The 9,084-nt window shown below is 34.9% G+C and overlaps 1 long non-coding RNA gene across 1 annotated transcript; it reads right to left on the reverse strand.

Annotated features, from left to right (window-relative positions):
* Window positions 1–312: 312 nt before the first annotated feature.
* LOC107962518 (uncharacterized) lies at window positions 313–2,637 on the reverse strand. The gene is made up of 2 exons (XR_001701657.2): window positions 1,804–2,637; window positions 313–1,546 (listed from the first exon to the last, which is right to left on the reverse strand). It is a non-coding gene; the product is annotated as an uncharacterized lncRNA (long non-coding RNA).
* Window positions 2,638–9,084: the final 6,447 nt, after the last annotated feature.

Here is a 9,084-nt window from a genome sequence, read left to right on the forward strand (position 1 = left end):
AATTTGCTTGATTTAAAAAAATATAATCTTTAAAAATTTGTTGCTTCATAATATCAATCTTCAAATATGGACTAATACATGTCCATAATATCAACTAATTCATGGCCCAACTATATTGTTTCAAAAAATTGCTAACTTCAAATACGACAAATTATAAAACCTTGAGCAGTTATCAACATAAATTGTAAATACTTGGTGTCGTTGCTCTTGTAAGTGCCTCAACAATTTTAAAACATTTTTGTAAGAGGCCTAATCTGCCTGGGCTCATACCATACCATAACCATACAAAAAAAAAATAAAATCAAACAGAAATAAATAATAAACCAAATTATTTATGGGTCCAATGTCCATTTACAAATTACTAGGCCTAAACCAAACTAAACCCAAACATTAAACCTAGCACAAATCCAAATTTATCCCAAACTTTTAACCCATCTAAAATAAACCTAATTTGACCCAATCCTAGCCCAAACCCAAAGGATAAGAACAAACTAATTGATCAGTATTGCTTAAGAACAAACCCAAGGCCTAATTTGCAAGGTATAGATCGGAAGAAAGCGAGGCAAGTTTGAATCATGGCGCGTTTCGTGTTGTCAATAGTGCTTCAGTTTAGCAAATGCAGGTGTGGGACCTAATCTTTTGTGAACTGTATGCATGGGCACTAACCATATGCTATGTGATTTTGTGATTTGCGAATCCTCTGCGAACCTTTTTTTCTTATACGAATATGAATGCGAATCCTTTACGAACGCCTCTGCAAACCTCTTGTCTTATGTGATATGTTTGTAACCTCTGCGAACCTCTTATGTTATGCGAATTTGTTTGCAACCCTGTATGTGTCTATGTGTGAACTTCTAAATTAGTGTTTAGTGAACCGTGTGTGCTTTACTGCTAGAATTGTGTTCTGTGAACTGTATACATGTGTACTGTATTGAGATTATCTATAGTGGGGATACTTTTCCCCGAAACCCTTGTTCTTTTTGTGTCTCCCCTTCTATTCATTTACAACTCGTTGCTTGATTTTCTTTCTTCCTTCTGCTGATTTTGTTCCTCCATTGTTGAACGTTTTGGCTACGCAAGGATCTCATTGTTGCATCATTTTGCTCACTGGCAGTGTAAATTTGTGGTGATCTAATCAAATTTTTCTCTCCTTCTTTAATTCTCTGGTGGTCGAATTCTTCATGTGTACTTTGCGCCTGCAAGGTATAGATCGGGAAGAAAGCAAGGCAAGTTTGAATCGTGGCGCGTTTTGTGTTATCAATAGTGCTTTAGTTTAGCAAATTCAGGTGTGGGATTTAATCTTTTGTGAACAGTATGCATGGGCACTAACCAATGGCCCAATTCTAAAATGAGCCAAATGGCCCAATCTTAAAACGAGCCCAAATGGCCCAAATTTTGGTTTCAGAAACTGAAACCCTAGGACCAGCGCTGCAGCTTCCTCAGCAAGGGTCCCCAGCGCATCTCCATGTTACCCCACGAACGGCCTCTTCCTCCGTACGGCCATCTCTACGTCAGTCGAACTTGCGAGAAAAAAAAGAGAAACAGACTACAACAAGCCAACGGTAGAAAAATAAAAATTTGTATTTTTAATTTATGATCTCTATTCGGCTATAAAAGGAGGCCGATTGTATACTATAAAAGATTACTTACGCATACTAAATAGAAATAAAAAAAGCAACCAAAAAGAATTATTGGAAGGTGATCTCGGTTTCCATTTCTTTTCTTTTCAGTTTGTTTTTTCTCTTTGGTCTTTTATGTAGTTCTTTTGCATGAGAAAATAAAAAAAGAAGGTGAGGGGTTTACCTCTAAAAATGTGCCATCGGAGTCCTTATCTCCTTCGTCAAAATCGGAGTTTGAGATGGGATTTTGGGGCTGAAATTAGCAATCCTCGAGTCTTGGTTTTAAACGGGGATAAAAAGGGCCTTCGTACGTCACCACCCACCGACTGCAGTGGTGAAATGGTGGTCGGACGGTCGGACGGCGGGTTTTTTGGATCAGCCGAATCGGAGGGGTTGAGAGAGTTTTAAAAAAAGGGTTTTAAATTTTTTAGAAAATAATTGTCTAAATAATTCTTACGGCAAATTTTTGGCGCATATATATGTTTAAAACGACGTCGGTTTAAGCCGTGAGTGTTGGCATTGAAACGACGTCGTTTCATGGCACAACCCGATGACCTGACCCGGGTTCTCCTAGGATCTGCGCGTCTCATAGGGAGGGGATAATTTTGCGAACGGTCCTTCCGCATTTCTATTATGTTTTAATCCAGTTTTTCTTTTATTTTAATTTCTCCCTTTAATTTCAACTTTGTTTCGATTTAGTCCCTAAAAGAACGGTGCCGTTTAGGATGAGGGATAATTTCCTATTCAGCCCTCATAGCTTTGCGCGCGTTCCATTCAAGCCCTGCATTTTTTTGTTGTTGTTTAAATTTTGCCCTTTAATTTCAATTTATTTTCAACTCGATCCAGGATACATTTAATTTCAAATTCATTTTCTTTACAAACTGTTTTATATATTTTACTTATTTATTTCTTATATAAGTATATTATATTTTAAACAGTTTTATATATTATTTATCTTAGATTTTTCTACATAATAAGTTCTTTTAAACTATTTTGTATATTGTTTATTCAAAATTGCCTTATAGTGTTCGTTTCAATTTGTTTATATGATATTTAAAAAATATATTTTATACCATTCATTTTATATTATTTTTATTTATTATTTATCTTAACTTGTTTTAATGTAATGTTTATTAAAATTTGTTTTACTATTTATTTAAAATAATTATATATACATTATTTATTCTAAACTTTTATGTTTATTTTTCATTTTTGGTTATATATATATTGTTTAATTCATCTTAAAATTTTGTAAGTGTGAATATTGGAATAATGTATATTGAATGATTATTTGCCTCGTGTGTCGCAATTTGAATTCATTGTTTTTATATTGTTCATTTGTATCATATTTGATTATTTATGCTTTCCAACGCCATGATTTGTTAATGCTTTTGTAATGTGTTTTGGCAAGATAATATCTCATCATTATTATGCATGTTGTAAATTTTTTACTATGAGTGGCCATTTGAATGTTTTAATCTAATGAATTATCTTTTAATTAAATCATCAACTCTTTTTATTTTAAATAGTGATGAAAGGAACCTTTCGAGAACAAGACAATATTTCGTGTTTAGAAATTCGAGAAATCGTACCCGAACGTGTTGGATTTTGATTTGTCGTTTGACCAAATAACCAAATACCCTTTTAAAATTCCGTCCATGTTTTCTTCAATTAAAAAATAAGGCAATATTTTGTGTTTGGAAATTCGAGAAATCGTGCCCTAACGTGCTGGGTTTCGGTTTACCATTTGACCAAATAACCGAATATCATTTTAAAATTTCAATGCACGAGTTTTGAAAATCATGAGATGATCTTGGTATCGAGGGTTTGAAATGTCGTATCCTAACGTGCTGGATATGATATTTTATTTCTTCGGAACAAGAGAATCTCAACATCCAATTCGAGTTATTCAAATATTTTTAAAAGGAGTTGTATTTCAAAATCTTTTTAAACTTTTGACATTAGGACATTAATTAATGAATAAGGTACCAATTTTGGGCGCTGCAAGGGTGCTAATCCTTCCTTGCACGTAACCGACTCCTGAACCCATTTTCTTGAATTTCGTAGGCCAAAATCAATATTTTAATAAAATAAAATGTCTTATGGGTGATCCGATCACACTTAAACAAAAAGGATTGGTGGCGACTCTGTATTTCATTTTTAAAGTCGATCATCGTTTTTTAAAATATAAAAAATGGTTTCGACAGCTTGGCTACTCCACTGGGGACAATAAGAGAGTCGAGTCGTAAAATTGATTATTTTCTGTCCTTTTATCGTAAATTGAAAATTTGATTTAAAAATCATGATTCTTTTGTGACATTTGTTTGTGATCCTTATGATTGTTGTGGTTTGAGTCTCATAGAATACTCTTGTATTACATTACATGACCGTTGTGGTTATACCAATTAAGTGGGAGTGAGAAGCTATGCTTTCGTGAGGTTTTCACCTCTGTATGGGCTAGTGGACTGTGTTCAGGATACATCCGTACCTATGTCTTCGTGAGATTTTCATCTCTGCATGGCCATAGGGAAATGTATTCCCCTGAGCTGAACTCGATCCATATGAGCCTATAATGGGTGAGGATTGAGGAATCTGCTGGTTCATGTACCTTTTCTTTAGAACTAAACTGCATATAGTGAACTCTAGGAGCTCACCGTAGGTAAAGCTATGCTAAACCTTAGTGGTTACCCAGATAGATGTTTGACTATTTTTTGTTTGCTTTGAGTTTTATCATTTGTATATGATATTGACTTGTTGTGTTTTGTTTTGGCTGTAATTGCATGACATTGCATATTTAAAGAGGTGTCGATTCATGTTTAGTTACTAAGTTAGAAGGCTTGTCATGGAGAACAAATTTCTTGATAAAGTAGAGGATAATGCGGCTGTCCGTATATGGGCCCATTGGGATGATGAGACTAAGCAGTTGTTCTACCATAATTATGGTGATCTACCCTAATTGCTCGACATCAAGGTAGACAAGCATTTGTTTTGGGCTATGGCTCAGTTTTGGAACCCTGCCTATAGTTGTTTCACTTTTGGAAAGGTGAACTTGGTACCCACTGTGGAAGAATATACCACCTTGCTTCACTGTCCAAAGATCCAAGTTGACAAAGCTTACTCTAGGGCTGTTAATGTCACAACTTTTGTGAAGAAATTAATGAATATTACCGGGATGAGTGAACAGTGGGTTACGGCCTGAATTCAGCAAAAAGGGGGTGGTAAATGCATTCCTTGGGTGAATTTGAGGGACCTGATCCTAGCACATCCAGATGTAAAGAAGAAAGTTGACGTATTCGCCTTGAGTATTTATGGTTTGGTAATCTTTCCTAAAGCTTTAAGGCATATAGATGAAGCAGTCGCCGATTTATTTGGTCGACTTGATAAAAGGGTCACACTTGTACCTGCAATTCTAGCCGAGACCTTTAGATCTTTGAATATGTGTCGGAGGGCAGGTGAAGGCAAATTTATCGAATGCGCGCAGTTATTGTTGGTATGGTTTCATGGTCATTTCTGGAAGGTGGGCAAAGTCTCTTACCGAGTCTTCTCTGAGAATTATTCCCCATTAAAGGAGGAAGCAGTTACGCAAATGAGGGAAGACATATCAGAAGAAAGGTGGATGGCAATTCTTCAAAATCTCAAAGAGGAGGATGTTGAATGGAGAGCCTTTTGGATGGTCCCCAACGGGATCTTTTATCGGTGTGGAAGTTTTGATTGGGTACCTTTTCTTGGAATCTAGAGAGCTGTTGGATATGCCCCTTTACTCGTATTAAGGCAGTACAAATGAAGGCAATTTACCGGTGACATACGGACTAGCTCAATATGAGTTCTCGTATAAAGGCGACAATTATAAGAAAAAGGTTCGAGAGATTTTTGATGCTTGGAAGCAGACCTGCTGGATGAAAAAATTGATTGTTGGTTCAATGACGACTCCTGAATACAATGGATGGGTTAGTAAAAGGATTAATGATAATATCCCTAGGCCGAGTTTAGAGGGCGCTTGATCAATGGAAGAATACTTGCAAGTAGTCCCATCAGAGCTAGAGATCATAAGGCAAGACTTCAAAAAGAAGAATTTCGAGCTCGGGAAGAGAATTGAGCAGCTGGAAGAGGAAAAAACAAATTTAAGATTAGACGTGGATGTTCAGAGGTTAGAAACTAAGAAATTAAGAAAAGGAAAGAAGAAGGCCTAGGAAGATCTGGATAGTTTGAAGACAAATTATAAGAAGCTACGTCTATCAATGAGAACTGCCAGGTTGGGGAAAACTTCAGAGTTGTGGCGTCAGGAGGTTCGAGAGGAAAAAATCAAAGCTGATCGGTGGGAAAAGAAATTTCAAAAGGCTCAAACGCGAAACGAGGCCCTAGAGAAGAGTCTGTCGGAAGCCCAAAATGAGAAGATCGGGTTGAGGGCTAGAATAGCCAAACTAGAAAAATTGCTTCATTAGCATCAAAGCCGCAACTCTGTAATAGAGCTGAAGGTGAGCTTAGATAAGATTGAAGAACTGAAAAGGAAGATCCAAGAACTTGAGATTGCGCTACAAAACAGTAAGCTCCGGGTTGAGCTTCTTAAAGCAATTATTGAGCGGTGTAATGAGCAACTCCATCGATCTTAGGGTCAAATTAGAGATAGAGACTACATTATGGGTGAGGCTGTGGCCCAAATTCGAGAGGTGGCCGACCATCTACAGACTTTAGCAGTCCAAGCAGATGTATTAAGCGTGAAATACGAGCTAGAATCAGACCGGGGCGATAATTGGCTTAGTTGCTTAGAAAAGTGAAATCTTTGAGCGTTAGAGCTAGGTAATATCTGTAATCCATTTCTATGTAAAGAACTTTATTTTCTAGTAAAGTTTTCTAAATAGGATTGAATCAGAATAGACTTTTTTTTTTGCATTCATTTCATGCATCTGCATTAGATTACATCATATGCATTAAAGTCCACCAAAAGATCCTAATTAATTAAAAAACCATTTACACAAGTTTAGTTAAACTTATAACAATTATATCAATTAAAATTCACCATCTAAAATGTCAACCCAACTAGCATATTTCAAGAATTATCATGAAGCCGCCAAATACCCAACAAGCATACAAAGCCTTGATTCATAGCATAACAACCATTTCCTATTACATACCATAATTCAACATAATATCAATGTATTTCATTCTTGACGAACAGACTCAGCTTAAGTAAAGACATGCATATTTCCATGAGATTACCAAACATATCAACATAAGTTAAAATGTAAACTTGCATGCTAGCTAATTACCAATCTATATATTCAAAAAGGGGCCCTATTACATGCCATATATATGAAACCAAAAATAAAAATCTACCAAGATTTCCTGGATAGTGTGATTTCTTGTACTGATCCGATCTTTCAAGTCCACAAAAGTGTTATCTACAAAAATGAATCAAATACAGGTAAGCTTACATAAAGCTTAGTAAGCTCATTAATAATCAATAAATCATTTTTTACTAACTTAAAACATGATATATCAACTTCCATCAATGAATAATACTTGAGTATCATTTCAATGTTGGTGTTCAACCATTAGTACAGAAAATCTTATTTAGTATAATCAGTGGATAATGCTCGTTTGAGCAAACATTCAATATAATCAATAGATATGGCTCGTTGAGCAACATTCAGTAAAATTAGTGGATTCGCTTGCTTTGAACAAGCATTCAGGATAATTAGTAGATTTGCTCGCTTGAGCAAGTATTCAGTAAAATCAGTAGATTTGCTCGTTTTGAACAAGCATTTAATATAATCAGTAGATTCATTCGCTTGAGCAAGCATTCAGTAAAGCTAGTGGATTCGCTCGTTTTGAACAAGCATTCAGTATAATTGGTATATTCGCTCGCTTGAGAAATCATTTAGTAACATCAGTGGATTCGCTCTTTTTAAACAAGCATTCAGTAAAATCAGTGGATTCGCTCTCTTTGAACAAGCATTTAGTATAATCAGTAGATTCGCTCGTTTGAGCAAACTTTCAATAAAATCAATATTCTACTTTTTGTTTCAAGATTATACCATCCCACAATATAAAACCTAATAAAATTAACTAAATCAACAACAAAAATTAAATTATTTTATGCAATTAAGTTCTTTTTTATTTTATAAAATTGCCCTCAATATTTCACTTTTGTTCAATTTAGTCCCTAAGCTCAAATATGCAAATTAACCATTTTTACCTTGAACCCACCTTGACCGAACCTCCTAAGGTCTCACTACACCTCATATTTTCTGTTAATTTTTCATCAAACCCTCATAATTTATTACCTTTACAAATAAATAATTTAATACTAAAAATCATCAAAAATTATTTTACAAAATAGTCTTAACTAATAACAAAGCTTATTAATCTCTCATAAGCTTCAAGAAACAACTCAACCGATCAATGACAACATTTATAAGAAATGAAATTTTCACAAACTAGCCCCCGAGTTAGCTAGATTAAGCTAATACGAGCCAAAAAACATAAAAAAATAAAAGCGGACAAAACTAATTAAAGGAATCAAGTTAGGCCAACTGCTTCCTCCTCTTTCTTTTAGTGTTTCGGCTAGGAAGACTTAATGAGTAAGATAGCTAAATTTTTTATGTTTTTATCATTTTAACTTAATTTTTTAATTATCATTTTACCCTTTTTAATTAATTATGCTTTACGTTGACAATTTATAAGCCCATTAATGTTCATTAAATCCTATAATGGTTCATTCACTATTTTGGTCCATATCTTCCTTACTATATTTATTTAACCATTTAAACCAATTGAAGCTAACATTTACGCCCTTTACAATTTAGTCTTTTTTACTTAATTAACTATCTAATGATTAAATTTCTTTACCAAAATTTAATACGGTACTAATGACATCGTAAATATTAAATAATTAATATTTATGGACTGACATGATGGAGTCGTGGTCCCGAAACCACTATTTTTTGACAACACTGAAAAATGTGCTGTTACACAAATCAAACTCACATAGGCATTAAAATGCAAATTTATTTCAATATTAGAATGAAGGACTTTCACAAGTAAAATTTATAGGTTTGGAGTTTACTTCACAAGTCGTGCTCCACTCCACGCCTTCCGGTATGATACTCGATACTGGAATCGTGCCTGCATTTCGGCAATCAGTACCGAAACTTTAATGGTCAGCATGTCTTTCACCATTGGCATGATGTACGTACAAATAGTTTTGGAATCAAATTTTTGATGATCTTTTGTCATACGTGTTGAAATGCATGTGTGAGGCCTAACAAATTTTTGTATCTCCCACATCTGTGACTTCTGGATAAATGCAGCTCGTATCCGCTAATTGTAGCCTTCCGCCGACCTCCAACACTCTCCAATATATAATGTCGGTTTAGACATGACGACTTCGTAGTCTATTGATATATTCATGCTATATCGCTTAATGACAAATACGCACTGTTCCTTACTTTCAAATCTCTGGCCC

This window comes from Gossypium hirsutum, chromosome A06 (genome assembly GCF_007990345.1).
Source record: "Gossypium hirsutum isolate 1008001.06 chromosome A06, Gossypium_hirsutum_v2.1, whole genome shotgun sequence".
Classification (NCBI taxonomy): Eukaryota; Viridiplantae; Streptophyta; class Magnoliopsida; order Malvales; family Malvaceae; genus Gossypium; species Gossypium hirsutum.